At 50.1% G+C, this 12,992-nt stretch overlaps 29 non-coding genes across 29 annotated transcripts; all 29 read right to left on the reverse strand.

Moving 5' to 3' along the window:
• Window positions 1-216: 216 nt before the first annotated feature.
• TRNAE-CUC (transfer RNA glutamic acid (anticodon CUC)) lies at window positions 217-288 on the reverse strand. The gene has a single exon. It is a non-coding gene; the product is annotated as a tRNA-Glu (tRNA).
• Window positions 289-398: 110 nt separating this feature from the next.
• TRNAE-CUC (transfer RNA glutamic acid (anticodon CUC)) lies at window positions 399-470 on the reverse strand. Its single transcript has one exon. It is a non-coding gene; the product is annotated as a tRNA-Glu (tRNA).
• A 665-nt stretch (window positions 471-1,135) lies between these two features.
• TRNAE-CUC (transfer RNA glutamic acid (anticodon CUC)) lies at window positions 1,136-1,207 on the reverse strand. Its single transcript has one exon. It is a non-coding gene; the product is annotated as a tRNA-Glu (tRNA).
• Window positions 1,208-1,506: 299 nt separating this feature from the next.
• Window positions 1,507-1,578, reverse strand: TRNAE-CUC (transfer RNA glutamic acid (anticodon CUC)). The gene has a single exon. It is a non-coding gene; the product is annotated as a tRNA-Glu (tRNA).
• Window positions 1,579-1,875: 297 nt separating this feature from the next.
• Window positions 1,876-1,947, reverse strand: TRNAE-UUC (transfer RNA glutamic acid (anticodon UUC)). The gene has a single exon. It is a non-coding gene; the product is annotated as a tRNA-Glu (tRNA).
• A 113-nt stretch (window positions 1,948-2,060) lies between these two features.
• Window positions 2,061-2,132, reverse strand: TRNAE-CUC (transfer RNA glutamic acid (anticodon CUC)). The gene has a single exon. It is a non-coding gene; the product is annotated as a tRNA-Glu (tRNA).
• Window positions 2,133-2,241: 109 nt separating this feature from the next.
• Window positions 2,242-2,313, reverse strand: TRNAE-CUC (transfer RNA glutamic acid (anticodon CUC)). The gene has a single exon. It is a non-coding gene; the product is annotated as a tRNA-Glu (tRNA).
• Window positions 2,314-2,611: 298 nt separating this feature from the next.
• TRNAE-CUC (transfer RNA glutamic acid (anticodon CUC)) lies at window positions 2,612-2,683 on the reverse strand. The gene has a single exon. It is a non-coding gene; the product is annotated as a tRNA-Glu (tRNA).
• Window positions 2,684-3,530: 847 nt separating this feature from the next.
• TRNAE-UUC (transfer RNA glutamic acid (anticodon UUC)) lies at window positions 3,531-3,602 on the reverse strand. The gene has a single exon. It is a non-coding gene; the product is annotated as a tRNA-Glu (tRNA).
• A 665-nt stretch (window positions 3,603-4,267) lies between these two features.
• TRNAE-CUC (transfer RNA glutamic acid (anticodon CUC)) lies at window positions 4,268-4,339 on the reverse strand. The gene has a single exon. It is a non-coding gene; the product is annotated as a tRNA-Glu (tRNA).
• A 293-nt stretch (window positions 4,340-4,632) lies between these two features.
• On the reverse strand, window positions 4,633-4,704 carry TRNAE-CUC (transfer RNA glutamic acid (anticodon CUC)). The gene has a single exon. It is a non-coding gene; the product is annotated as a tRNA-Glu (tRNA).
• Window positions 4,705-5,002: 298 nt separating this feature from the next.
• On the reverse strand, window positions 5,003-5,074 carry TRNAE-UUC (transfer RNA glutamic acid (anticodon UUC)). Its single transcript has one exon. It is a non-coding gene; the product is annotated as a tRNA-Glu (tRNA).
• A 113-nt stretch (window positions 5,075-5,187) lies between these two features.
• Window positions 5,188-5,259, reverse strand: TRNAE-CUC (transfer RNA glutamic acid (anticodon CUC)). The gene has a single exon. It is a non-coding gene; the product is annotated as a tRNA-Glu (tRNA).
• Window positions 5,260-5,737: 478 nt separating this feature from the next.
• On the reverse strand, window positions 5,738-5,809 carry TRNAE-CUC (transfer RNA glutamic acid (anticodon CUC)). The gene has a single exon. It is a non-coding gene; the product is annotated as a tRNA-Glu (tRNA).
• A 299-nt stretch (window positions 5,810-6,108) lies between these two features.
• On the reverse strand, window positions 6,109-6,180 carry TRNAE-CUC (transfer RNA glutamic acid (anticodon CUC)). The gene has a single exon. It is a non-coding gene; the product is annotated as a tRNA-Glu (tRNA).
• Window positions 6,181-6,660: 480 nt separating this feature from the next.
• On the reverse strand, window positions 6,661-6,732 carry TRNAE-CUC (transfer RNA glutamic acid (anticodon CUC)). The gene has a single exon. It is a non-coding gene; the product is annotated as a tRNA-Glu (tRNA).
• A 298-nt stretch (window positions 6,733-7,030) lies between these two features.
• On the reverse strand, window positions 7,031-7,102 carry TRNAE-CUC (transfer RNA glutamic acid (anticodon CUC)). The gene has a single exon. It is a non-coding gene; the product is annotated as a tRNA-Glu (tRNA).
• A 298-nt stretch (window positions 7,103-7,400) lies between these two features.
• TRNAE-CUC (transfer RNA glutamic acid (anticodon CUC)) lies at window positions 7,401-7,472 on the reverse strand. The gene has a single exon. It is a non-coding gene; the product is annotated as a tRNA-Glu (tRNA).
• Window positions 7,473-8,140: 668 nt separating this feature from the next.
• TRNAE-UUC (transfer RNA glutamic acid (anticodon UUC)) lies at window positions 8,141-8,212 on the reverse strand. The gene has a single exon. It is a non-coding gene; the product is annotated as a tRNA-Glu (tRNA).
• Window positions 8,213-8,325: 113 nt separating this feature from the next.
• On the reverse strand, window positions 8,326-8,397 carry TRNAE-CUC (transfer RNA glutamic acid (anticodon CUC)). The gene has a single exon. It is a non-coding gene; the product is annotated as a tRNA-Glu (tRNA).
• A 479-nt stretch (window positions 8,398-8,876) lies between these two features.
• On the reverse strand, window positions 8,877-8,948 carry TRNAE-CUC (transfer RNA glutamic acid (anticodon CUC)). Its single transcript has one exon. It is a non-coding gene; the product is annotated as a tRNA-Glu (tRNA).
• Window positions 8,949-9,611: 663 nt separating this feature from the next.
• On the reverse strand, window positions 9,612-9,683 carry TRNAE-CUC (transfer RNA glutamic acid (anticodon CUC)). The gene has a single exon. It is a non-coding gene; the product is annotated as a tRNA-Glu (tRNA).
• Window positions 9,684-9,794: 111 nt separating this feature from the next.
• TRNAE-CUC (transfer RNA glutamic acid (anticodon CUC)) lies at window positions 9,795-9,866 on the reverse strand. Its single transcript has one exon. It is a non-coding gene; the product is annotated as a tRNA-Glu (tRNA).
• Window positions 9,867-10,900: 1,034 nt separating this feature from the next.
• Window positions 10,901-10,972, reverse strand: TRNAE-UUC (transfer RNA glutamic acid (anticodon UUC)). The gene has a single exon. It is a non-coding gene; the product is annotated as a tRNA-Glu (tRNA).
• A 665-nt stretch (window positions 10,973-11,637) lies between these two features.
• TRNAE-CUC (transfer RNA glutamic acid (anticodon CUC)) lies at window positions 11,638-11,709 on the reverse strand. The gene has a single exon. It is a non-coding gene; the product is annotated as a tRNA-Glu (tRNA).
• Window positions 11,710-12,002: 293 nt separating this feature from the next.
• TRNAE-CUC (transfer RNA glutamic acid (anticodon CUC)) lies at window positions 12,003-12,074 on the reverse strand. Its single transcript has one exon. It is a non-coding gene; the product is annotated as a tRNA-Glu (tRNA).
• Window positions 12,075-12,372: 298 nt separating this feature from the next.
• Window positions 12,373-12,444, reverse strand: TRNAE-UUC (transfer RNA glutamic acid (anticodon UUC)). The gene has a single exon. It is a non-coding gene; the product is annotated as a tRNA-Glu (tRNA).
• A 113-nt stretch (window positions 12,445-12,557) lies between these two features.
• TRNAE-CUC (transfer RNA glutamic acid (anticodon CUC)) lies at window positions 12,558-12,629 on the reverse strand. The gene has a single exon. It is a non-coding gene; the product is annotated as a tRNA-Glu (tRNA).
• Window positions 12,630-12,739: 110 nt separating this feature from the next.
• Window positions 12,740-12,811, reverse strand: TRNAE-CUC (transfer RNA glutamic acid (anticodon CUC)). The gene has a single exon. It is a non-coding gene; the product is annotated as a tRNA-Glu (tRNA).
• Window positions 12,812-12,992: the final 181 nt, after the last annotated feature.

Below are 12,992 nucleotides of genomic sequence, written 5' to 3' on the forward strand. Positions count from 1 at the left end.
AAGACTTGATGACAGCAGCTAAAAGAAAATACTTCCGACACCGCAAATCGAACCCGGGCCTCCTGATGAGAGCCAGGTATCCTAGCCACTAGACCATGCCGGAGAACGGAGAGGGACGGAGCGATCGGTTAGCGATTCGGCCAACAGGGTAAAAGTATTGAAGTTACATAGCGTGCGCAAATTGGAGACTTCATGATAGCAGATAAAAGAAAATACTTCCGACACCGGGAATCGAACCCGGGCCTCCTGGGTGAGAGCCTGGTATCCTAGCCACTAGACCATGCCGGAGAACGGAGAGGGATGGAGCGATCGCTTAGCCATTTGGCCAACAGGGTAAAAGTATTGAAGTTACATAGCGTGCGTAAATTGGATACTTGATAATAGCAGATAAAAAATACTTCCGACACCGGGAATCGTACCCGGGCCTCCTGGGTGAGAGCCAGGTGTCCAAGCCACTAGACCATGCCAGAGAACGTAGAGGGACGGAGCGATCGCTTAGCCATTCGGCCAACAGGGTGAAACTATTCAATTTACATACCGTGCGCAAATTGGAGACTTGATAACAGCAGATAAAAGAAAATACTTCCGACACCGGGAATCAAATCCAGGCCTCCTGGGTGAGAGCTAGGTATCCTAGCCACTAGACCATGCCGGAGAACGGAGAGGGACGGAGCGATCGCTTAGCCATTCGACCAACAGGGTAAAAGTATTGCAGTTATACAGCGTGCGCAATTTGGAGACTTGATGATAGCAGATAAAAGAAAATACTTCCGACACCGCGAATCGAACCCGGGTCTCCTGGGTGAGGGCCAGATAACCTAGCCACTAGACCACGCCGGAGAACGCAAAGGGACGGAGCGATCGCTTAGCCATTTGACCAACACGGTAAAACTATTGAAGTTACATACCATGCGCAAATTGGAGACTTGATGATAGCATATAAAAGAAAATACCTCCGACACCGGGAATCGCAACCGGGCCTCCTGGGTGAGAGCCAGGTATCCTAGACACTAGACCATGCTGGAGAACGGAGCGTAACGGAAAGATCGCTTAGCCATTCGGGCAACAGGGTAAAAGTATTGAAGTTACATAGCGTGCGCAAATTGGAGACTTGATAATAGCAGATAAAAAATACTTCCGACACCGGGAATCGTACCCGGGCCTCCTGGGTGAGAGCCAGGTATCCAAGCCACTAGACCATGCCAGAGAACGGAGAGGGACGGAGCGATCGCTTAGCCATTCGGCCAACAGGGTGAAACTATTCAAGTTATATAGCATGGAAAATTAGAGACTTGATTATAGCAGATAAAAAAATACTTCCGACACCGGGAATCGGACGCGGGCCTCCTGGGTGAGAGCGCCATAGGTATCCTAGACACTAGACCATGCCGGAGAACGGAGAGGGACTGAGCGATCGCTTAGCCATTCGGCCAACAGGGTAAAACTATTGAAGTTACATAGCGTGCGCAAATCGGAGACTTGATGACAGCAGATAAAAGAAAATACTTCCGACACCGGGAATCGATCCCGGGCCTCCTGGGTGAGAGCCAGGTATCCAAGCCACTAGACCATGCCGGAGAACGGAGAGGGACAGAGCGATCGATTAGCCATTCGGCCAACAGGGTAAAAGTATTGAAGTTATATAGCATGCGCAAATTGGAGACTTGATGATAGATGAAAAAATACTTCCGACACCGGGAATCGGACGCGGGCCTCCTGGGTGAGAGCGCCATAGGTATCCTAGACACTAGACCATGCTGTAGAACGGAGAGGGACGGAGCGATCGCTTAGCCATTCGACCAACAGGGTAAAACTATTGAAGTTACATAGCGTGCGCAAATCGGAGACTTGATGACAGCAGATAAAAGAAAATACTTCCGACACCGGGAATCGAACCCGGGCCTCCTGGGTGAAAGCCTGGTATCCTAGCCACTAGACCATGCCGGAGAAAGGAGAGGGGCGGAGCGATCGCTTAGCGATTCGGCCAACAGGGTAAAAGTATTGAAGTTACATAGCGTGCGCAAATTGGAGACTTGATGACAGCAGATAAAAGAAAATACTTCCGACACCGGGAATCGAACCCGGGCCTCCTGGGTGAGAGCCAGGTATCCTAGCCACTAGACCATGCCGGAGAACGGAGAAGGACGGAGCGATCGCTTAGCCATTTGGCCAACAGGGTAAAAGTATTGAAGTTACATAGCGTGCGTAAATTGGATATTTGATAATAGCAGATAAAAATACTTCCGACACCGGGAATCGTACCCGGGCATCCTGGGTGAGAGCCAGGTGTCCAAGCCACTAGACCATGCCAGAGAACGTAGAGGGACGGAGCGATCGCTTAGCCATTCGGCCAACAGGGTGAAACTATTCAAGTTACATACCGTGCGCAAATTGGAGACTTGATGACAGCAGATAAAAGAAAATACTTCCGACACCGGCAATCGAATCCAGGCCTCCTGGGTGAGAGCTAGGTATCCTAGCCACTAGACCATGCCGGGGAACGGAGAGGGACGGAGCGATCGCTTAGCCATTCGACCAACAGGGTAAAAGTATTGAAGTTATACAGCGTGCGCAAATTGGAGACTTGATGATAGCAGATAAAAGAAAATACTTCCGACACCGTGAATCGAACCCGGGCCTCCTGGGTGAGAGCCAGGTATCCTAGACACTAGACCATGCCGGAGAACGGAGAGTAACGGAAAGATCGCTTAGCCATTCGGGCAACAGGGTAAAAGTATTGAAGTTACATAGCGTGCGCAAATTCGAGACTTGATAATAGCAGATAAAAAATACTCCCGACACCGGGAATCGTACCCGGGCCTCCTGGGTGAGAGCCAAGTATCCAAGCCACTAGACCATGCCAGAGAACGTAGAGGGACGGAGCAATCGCTTAGCCATTCGGCCAACAGGGTGAAACTATTCAAGTTATATAGCATGGAAAATTAGAGACTTGATTATAGCAGATAAAAAATACTTCCGACACCGGGAATCCGACGCGGGCCTCCTGGGTGAGAGCGCCATAGGTATCCTAGACACTAGACCATGCCGGAGAACGGAGAGGGACTGAGCGATCGCTTAGCCATTCGGCCAACAGGGTAAAAGTATTGAAGTTATATAGTATGCGCGAATTGGAGACTTGATGATAGCAGATAAAAGAATACTTCCGATACCGGGAATCGCACGCGGGCCTCCTGGGTGAGAGCCAGGTATCCAAGCCACTAGACCATGCCGGAGAACGGAGAGGGACAGAGCGATCGCTTAGCCATTCGGCCAACAGGGTAAAAGTATTGAAGTTATATAGCATGCGCAAATTGGAGACTTGATGATAGATGAAAAAATACTTCCGACACCGGGAATCGGACGCGGGCCTCCTGGGTGAGAGCGCCATAGGTATCCTAGACACTAGACCATGCTGTAGAACGGAGAGGGACGGTGCGATCGCTTAGCCATTCGGCCAACAGGGTAAAACTTTTGAAGTTACATAGCGTGCGAAAATCGGAGACTTCATGACAGCAGATAAAAGAAAATACTTCCGACACCGGGAATCGAACCCGGGCCTCCTGGGTGAAAGCCAGGTATCCTAGCCACTAGACCATGCCGGAGAAAGGAGAGGGACGGAGCGATCGCTTAGCGATTCGGCCAACAGGGTAAAAGTATTGAAGTTACAAAGCATGCGCAAATTGGAGGCTTGAAGACAGCAGATAAAAGAAAATACTTCTGACACCGGGAATCGAATCCAGGCCTCCTGGGTGAGAGCTAGGTATCCCAGCCACTAGACCATGCCGAAGAACGGAGAGGGACTGAGCGATCGCTTTGCCATTCGGCCAACAGGGTAAAAGTATTGAAGTTATATAGTATGCGCAAATTGGAGACTTGATGATAGCAGGTAAAAAAATACTTGCGACACCGGGAATCGCACGCGGGCCTCCTGGGTGAGAGCCAGGTATCCAAGCCACTAGACCATGCCGGAGAACGGAGAGGGACAGAGCGATCGCTTAGCCATTCGGCCAACAGCGTAAAAGTATTGAAGTTATATAGCATGCGCGAATTGGAGACTTGATGATAGCAGATGAAAAAATACTTCCGACACCGGGAATCGGACGCGGGCCTCCTGCGTGAGAGCGCAATATGTATCCTAGACACTAGATCATGCTGTAGAACGGAGAGGGACGGAGCGATCGCTTAGCCATTCGGCCAACAGGGTAAAACTGTTGAAGTTACATAGCATGCGCAAATTGGATACTTGATAATAGCAGATAAAAAATACTTCCGACACCGGGAATCGTACCCGGGCCTCCTGGGTGAGAGCCAGGTGTCCAAGCCACTAGACCATGTCAGAGAACGGAGAGGGACGGAGCGATCGCTTAGCCATTCGGCCAACAGGGTGAAACTATTCAAGTTACATACCGTGCGCAAATTGGAGACTTGATGACAGCAGATAAAAGAATACTTTCGACACCAAGAATCGAACCAGGGTCTCCTGGGTGAGAGCCAGATCTCCTAGCCACTAGACCATGCCGGAGAACGGAGAAGGACGGAGCGATCGCTTAGCCATTTGGCCAACAGGGTAAAAGTATTGAAGTTACATAGCGTGTGTAAATTGGATACTTGATAATAGCAGATAAAAAATATTTCCGACACCGGGAATCGTACCCGGGCCTCCTGGGTGAGAGCCAGGTGTCCAAGCCACTAGACCATGCCAGAGAACGTAGAGAGACGGAGCGATCGCTTAGCCATTCGGCCAACAGGGTGAAACTATTCAAGTTACATACCGTGCGCAAATTGGAGACTTGATGACAGCAGATAAAAGAAAATACTTCCAACACCGGGAATCGAATTCAGGCTTCCTGGGTGAGAGCTAAGTATCCTAGCCACTAGACCATGCCGGAGAAGGGAGAGGGACTGAGCGATCGCTTAGCCATTCGGCCAACAGGGTAAAAGTATTGAAGTTACATAGCGTGCGCAAATTGGAGACTTGATGATAGCAGATAAAAGAAAATACTTCCGACACCGGGAATCGAGCCCGGGCCTCCTGGGTGAAAGCCAGGTATCCTAGCCACTAGACCATGCCAGAGAACGGAGAGGGACGGAGCGATCGCTTAGCGATTCGGCCAACAGGGTAAAAGTTTTGAAGTTACATAGCGTGCGCAAATTGGAGACTTGATGATAGCAGATAAAAGAAAATACTTCCGACACCGGGAATCGAACCCGGGCCTCCTGGGTGAGAGCCAGGTATCCTAGCCACTAGACCATGCTGGAGAACGGAGAGGGACGGATCGATCACTTAGCGATTCGGCCAACAGGGTAAAAGTATTGAAGTTACATAGCGTGCGTAAATTGGATACTTGATAATAGCAGATAAAAAATACTTCCGACACCGGGAATCGTACCCGGGCCTCCTTGGTGAGAGCCAGGTGTCCAAGCCACTAGACCATGTCAGAGAACGGAGAGGGACGGAGCGATCGCTTAGCCATTCGGCCAACAGGGTGAAACTATTCAAGTTACATACCGTGCGCAAATTGGAGACTTGATGACCGCAGATAAAAGAATACTTTCGACACCAAGAATCGAACCAGGGTCTCCTGGGTGAGAGCCAGATCTCCTAGCCACTAGACCGCGCCGGAGAACGGAGAGGGACGGAGCGATCGCTTAGATATTCGGCCAATAGGGTAAAAGTATTGAAGTTATAAAGCATGCGCAAATTGGAGGCTTGAACACAGCAGATAAAAGAAAATACTTCCGACACCGGGAATCGAATCCAGGCCTCCTGGGTGAGAGCTAGGTATCCTAGCCACTAGACCATGCCGGAGAACGGAGAGGGACTGAGCGATGGCTTTGCCATTCGGCCAACAGGGTAAAAGTATTGAAGTTATATATTATGCGCAAATTGGAGACTTGATGATAGCAGGTAAAAAAATACTTCCGACACCGGGAATCGCACGCGGGCCTCCTGGGTGAGAGCGCTGTAGGTATCCTAGACACTAGACCATGCTGTAGAATGGAGAGGGACGGAGCGATCGCTTAGCCATTCGGCCAACAGGGTAAAACTATTGAAGTTACATAGCATGCGAAAATCGAAGACTTGATGACAGCAGATAAAAAAAATACTTCTGACACCGGGAATTGAACCCGGGCCTCCTGGGTGAGAGCCAGGAATCCTAGCCACTAGACCATGCCGGAGAACGGAGAGGGACGGAGCGATCGCTTAGCCATTCGACCAACAGGGTAAAAGTATTGCAGTTATACAGCGTGCGCAATTTGGAGACTTCATGATAGCAGAAGAAAGAAAATACTTCCGACACCGCGAATCGGACCCGGGTCTCCTGGGTGAGAGCCAGATATCCTAGCCACTAGACCACGCCGGAGAACGCAAAGGGACGGAGCGATCGCTTAGCCATTTGACCAACACGGTAAAACTATTGAAGTTACATACCTTGCGCAAATTGGAGACTTGATGATAGCATATAAAAGAAAATACCTCCGACACCGGGAATCGCAACCGGGCCTCCTGGGTGAGAGCCAGGTATCCTAGACACTAGACCATGCCGGAGAACGGAGAGTAACGGAAAGATCGCTTAGCCATTCGGGCAACAGGGTAAAAGTATTGAAGTTACATAGCGTGCGCAAATTGGAGACTTGATAATAGCAGATAAAAAATACTTCCGACACCGGGAATCGTACCCGGGCCTCCTAGGTGAGAGCCAGGTATCCAAGCCACTAGACCATGCCGGAGAACGGAGAGGGACAGAGCGATCACTTAGCCATTCGGCCAACAGGGTAAAAGTATTGAAGTTATATCGTATGCGCAAATTGGAGACTTGATGATAGCAGATAAAAAAATACTTCCGACACCGGGAATCGCACGTGGGCCTCCTGGGTGAGAGCGCTGTAGGTATCCTAGACACTAGACCATGATGTAGAATGAAGAGGGACGGAGCGATCGCTTAGCCATTCGGCCAACAGGGTAAAACTATTGAAGTTACATAGCGTGCGCAAATCGGAGACTTGATGACAGCAGATAAAAAAATACTTCTGACACCGGGAATTGAACCCGGGCCTCCTGGGTGAGAGCCAGGTATCCTAGCCACTAGACCATGCCGGAGAACGGAGAGGGACGGAGCGATCGCTTAGCGATTCGGCCAACAGGGTGAAACTATTCAAGTTACATACCGTGCGCAAATTGGAGACTTGATGACAGCAGATAAAAGAAAATACTTCCGACACCGGCAATCGAATCCAGGCCTCCTGGGTGAGAGCTAGGTATCCTAGCCACTAGACCATGCCGGGGAACGGAGAGGGACGGAGCGATCGCTTAGCCATTCGACGAACAGGGTAAAAGTATTGCAGTTATACAGCGTGCGCAAATTGGAGACTTGATGATAGCAGATAAAAGAAAATACTTCCGACACCGGGAATCGAACCCGGGCCTCCTGGGTGAGAGCCAGGTATCCTAGGCACTAGACCATGCCGGAGAACGGAGAGTAACGGAAAGATCGCTTAGCCATTCGGGCAACAGGGTAAAAGTATTGAAGTTACATAGCGTGCGCATATTCGAGACTTGATAATAGCAGATAAAAAATACTCCCGACACCGGGAATCGTACCAGGGCCTCCTGGGTGAGAGCCAGGTATCCAAGCCACTAGACCATGCCAGAGAACGGAGAGGGACGGACCGATCGCTTAGCCATTCGGCCAACAGGGTGAAACTATTCAAGTTATATAGCATGGAAAATTAGAGACTTGATGATAGCAGATAAAAAAATACTTCCGACACCGGGAATCGGACGCGGGCCTCCTGGGTGAGAGCGCCATAGGTATTCTAGACACTAGACCATGCCGGAGAACGGAGAGGGACTGAGCGATCGCTTAGCCATTCGGCCAACAGGGTAAAAGTATTGAAGTTATATAGTATGCGCGAATTGGAGACTTGATGATAGCAGATAAAAGAATACTTCCGATACCGGGAATCGCACGCGGGCCTCCTGGGTGAGAGCGCCATAGGTATCCTAGACACTAGACCATGCTGTAGAACGGAGAGGGACGGAGCGATCGCTTAGCCATTCGGCCAACAGGGTAAAACTATTGAAGTTACATAGCGTGCGCAAATCGGAGACTTGATGACAGCAGATAAAAGAAAATACTTCCGACACCGGGAATCGAACCCGGGCCTCCTGGGTGAAAGCCAGGTATCCTAGCCACTAGACCATGCCGGAGAAAGGAGAGGGACGGAGCGATCGCTTAGCGATTCGGCCAACAGGGTAAAAGTATTGAAGTTACATAGCGTGCGCAAATTGGAGACTTGATGATAGCAGATAAAAGAAAATACTTCCGACACCGGGAATCGAACCCTGGCCTCCTGGGTGAGAGCCAGGTATCCTAGCCACTAGACCATGCCGGAGAACTGAGAGGGACGGAGCGATCACTTAGCCATTTGGCCAACAGGGTAAAAGTATTGAAGTTACATAGCGTGCGTAAATTGGATATTTGATAATAGCAGATAAAAATACTTCCGACACCGGGAATCGTACCTGGGCATCCTGGGTGAGAGCCAGGTGTCCAAGCCACTAGACCATGCCAGAGAACGTAGAGGGACGGAGCGATCGCTTAGCCATTCGGCCAACAGGGTGAAACTATTCAAGTTACATACCGTGCGCAAATTGGAGACTTGATGACAGCAGATAAAAGAAAATACTTCCGACACCGGCAATCGAATCCAGGCCTCCTGGGTGAGAGCTAGGTATCCTAGCCACTAGACCATGCCGGGGAACGGAGAGGGACGGAGCGATCGCTTAGCCATTCGACCAACAGGGTAAAAGTATTGCAGTTATACAGCGTGCGCAAATTGGAGACTTGATGATAGCAGATAAAAGAAAATACTTCCGACACCGTGAATCGAACCCGGGCCTCCTGGGTGAGAGCCAGGTATCCTAGACACTAGACCATGCCGGAGAACGGAGAGTAACGGAAAGATCGCTTAGCCATTCGGGCAACAGGGTAAAAGTATTGAAGTTACATAGCGTGCGCAAATTCGAGACTTGATAATAGCAGATAAAAAATACTCCCGACACCGGGAATCGTACCCGGGCCTCCTGGGTGAGAGCCAGGTATCCAAGCCACTAGACCATGCCAGAGAACGGAGAGGGACGGAGCGATCGCTTAGCCATTCGGCCAACAGGGTGAAACTATTCAAGTTATATAGCATGGAAAATTAGAGACTTGATTATAGCAGATAAAAAATACTTCCGACACCGGGAATCCGACGCGGGCCTCCTGGGTGAGAGCGCCATAGGTATCCTAGACACTAGACCATGCCGGAGAACGGAGAGGGACTGAGCGATCGCTTAGCCATTCGGCCAACAGGGTAAAAGTATTGAAGTTATATAGTATGCGCGAATTGGAGACTTGAGGATAGCAGATAAAAGAATACTTCCGATACCGGGAATCGCACGCGGGCCTCCTGGGTGAGAGCCAGGTATCCAAGCCACTAGACCATGCCGGAGAACGGAGAGGGACAGAGAGATCGCTTAGCCATTCGGCCAACAGGGTAAAAGTATTGAAGTTATATAGCATGCGCAAATTGGAGACTTGATGATAGCAGATAAAAGAAAATACTTCCGACACCGGGAATCGAACCCGGGCCTCCTGGGTGAGAGCCAGGTATCCTAGCCACTAGACCATGCCGGAGAACGGAGAGGGACGGAGCGATCACTTAGCCATTTGGCCAACAGGGTAAAAGTATTGAAGTTGCATAGCGTGCGTAAATTGGAGACTTGATGACAGCAGATAAAAGAATACTTCCGACACCAAGAATCGAACCAGGGTCTCCTGGGTGAGAGCCAGATATCCTAGCCACTAGACCACGCCGGAGAACGGAGAGGGACGGAGCGATCGCTTAGATATTCGGCCAACAGGGTAAAAGTATTGAAGTTACAAAGCATGCGCAAATTGGAGGCTTGAAGACAGCAGATAAAAGAAAATACTTCCGACACCGGGAATCGAATCCAGGCCTCCTGGGTGAGAGCTAGGTATCCTAGGCACTAGACCATGCCGGAGAACGGAGAGTAACGGAAAGATCGCTTAGCCATTCGGGCAACAGGGTAAAAGTATTGAAGTTATATAGCATGCGCAAATTGGAGACTTGATGATAGATGAAAAAATACTTCCGACACCGGGAATCGGACGCGGGCCTCCTGGGTGAGAGCGCCATAGGTATCCTAGACACTAGACCATGCTGTAGAACGGAGAGGGACGGTGCGATCGCTTAGCCATTCGGCAACAGGGTGAAACTATTCAAGTTATATAGCATGGAAAATTAGAGACTTGATTATAGCAGATAAAAAATACTTCCGACACCGGGAATCCGACGCGGGCCTCCTGGGTGAGAGGCGCCATAGGTATCCTAGACACTAGACCATGCCGGAGAACGGAGAGGGACTGAGCGATCGCTTAGCCATTCGGCCAACAGGGTAATAAGTATTGAAGTTATATAGTATGCGCGAATTGGAGACTTGATGATAGCAGATAAAAGAATACTTCCGATACCGGGAATCGCACGCGGGCCTCCTGGGTGAGAGCCGGTATCCAAGCCACTAGACCATGCCGGAGAACGGAGAGGGGACAGAGCGATCGCTTAGCCATTCGGCCAACAGGTAAAAGTATTGAAGTTTATATAGCATGCGCAAATTGGAGACTTGATGATAGATGAAAAATACTTCCGACACCGGGAATCGGACGCGGGCCTCCTGGGTGAGAGCGCCATAGGTATCCTAGACACTAGACCATGCTGTAGAACGGAGAGGGACGGTGCGATCGCTTAGCCATTCGGCCAACAGGGTAAAACTTTTGAAGTTACATAGCGTGCGAAAATCGGAGACTTCATGACAGCAGATAAAAGAAAATACTTCCAACACCGGGAATCGAACCCGGGCCTCCTGGGTGAAAGCCAGGTATCCTAGCCACTAGACCATGCCGGAGAAAGGAGAGGGACGGAGCGATCGCTTAGCGATTCGGCCAACAGGGTAAAAGTATTGAAGTTACAAAGCATGCGCAAATTGGAGGCTTGAAGACAGCAGATAAAAGAAAATACTTCTGACACCGGGAATCGAATCCAGGCCTCCTGGGTGAGAGCTAGGTATCCCAGCCACTAGACCATGCCGAAGAACGGAGAGGGACTGAGCGATCGCTTTGCCATTCGGCCAACAGGGTAAAAGTATTGAAGTTATATAGTATGCGCAAATTGGAGACTTGATGATAGCAGGTAAAAAAATACTTGCGACACCGGGAATCGCACGCGGGCCTCCTGGGTGAGAGCCAGGTATCCAAGCCACTAGACCATGCCGGAGAACGGAGAGGGACAGAGCGATCGCTTAGCCATTCGGCCAACAGCGTAAAAGTATTGAAGTTATATAGCATGCGCGAATTGGAGACTTGATGATAGCAGATGAAAAAATACTTCCGACACCGGGAATCGGACGCGGGCCTCCTGCGTGAGAGCGCAATATGTATCCTAGACACTAGATCATGCTGTAGAACGGAGAGGGACGGAGCGATCGCTTAGCCATTCGGCCAACAGGGTAAAACTGTTGAAGTTACATAGCATGCGCAAATTGGATACTTGATAATAGCAGATAAAAAATACTTCCGACACCGGGAATCGTACCCGGGCCTCCTGGGTGAGAGCCAGGTGTCCAAGCCACTAGACCATGTCAGAGAACGGAGAGGGACGGAGCGATCGCTTAGCCATTCGGCCAACAGGGTGAAACTATTCAAGTTACATACCGTGCGCAAATTGGAGACTTGATGACAGCAGATAAAAGAATACTTTCGACACCAAGAATCGAACCAGGGTCTCCTGGGTGAGAGCCAGATCTCCTAGCCACTAGACCATGCCGGAGAACGGAGAAGGACGGAGCGATCGCTTAGCCATTTGGCCAACAGGGTAAAAGTATTGAAGTTACATAGCGTGTGTAAATTGGATACTTGATAATAGCAGATAAAAAATATTTCCGACACCGGGAATCGTACCCGGGCCTCCTGGGTGAGAGCCAGGTGTCCAAGCCACTAGACCATGCCAGAGAACGTAGAGAGACGGAGCGATCGCTTAGCCATTCGGCCAACAGGGTGAAACTATTCAAGTTACATACCGTGCGCAAATTGGAGACTTGATGACAGCAGATAAAAGAAAATACTTCCAACACCGGGAATCGAATTCAGGCTTCCTGGGTGAGAGCTAAGTATCCTAGCCACTAGACCATGCCGGAGAAGGGAGAGGGACTGAGCGATCGCTTAGCCATTCGGCCAACAGGGTAAAAGTATTGAAGTTACATAGCGTGCGCAAATTGGAGACTTGATGATAGCAGATAAAAGAAAATACTTCCGACACCGGGAATCGAGCCCGGGCCTCCTGGGTGAAAGCCAGGTATCCTAGCCACTAGACCATGCCAGAGAACGGAGAGGGACGGAGCGATCGCTTAGCGATTCGGCCAACAGGGTAAAAGTTTTGAAGTTACATAGCGTGCGCAAATTGGAGACTTGATGATAGCAGATAAAAGAAAATACTTCCGACACCGGGAATCGAACCCGGGCCTCCTGGGTGAGAGCCAGGTATCCTAGCCACTAGACCATGCTGGAGAACGGAGAGGGACGGATCGATCACTTAGCGATTCGGCCAACAGGGTAAAAGTATTGAAGTTACATAGCGTGCGTAAATTGGATACTTGATAATAGCAGATAAAAAATACTTCCGACACCGGGAATCGTACCCGGGCCTCCTGGGTGAGAGCCAGGTGTCCAAGCCACTAGACCATGTCAGAGAACGGAGAGGGACGGAGCGATCGCTTAGCCATTCGGCCAACAGGGTGAAACTATTCAAGTTACATACCGTGCGCAAATTGGAGACTTGATGACCGCAGATAAAAGAATACTTTCGACACCAAGAATCGAACCAGGGTCTCCTGGGTGAGAGCCAGATCTCCTAGCCACTAGACCACGCCG

Source organism: Rhipicephalus microplus, chromosome 3, assembly GCF_043290135.1.
Source record: "Rhipicephalus microplus isolate Deutch F79 chromosome 3, USDA_Rmic, whole genome shotgun sequence".
Taxonomy (NCBI): Eukaryota; Metazoa; Arthropoda; class Arachnida; order Ixodida; family Ixodidae; genus Rhipicephalus; species Rhipicephalus microplus.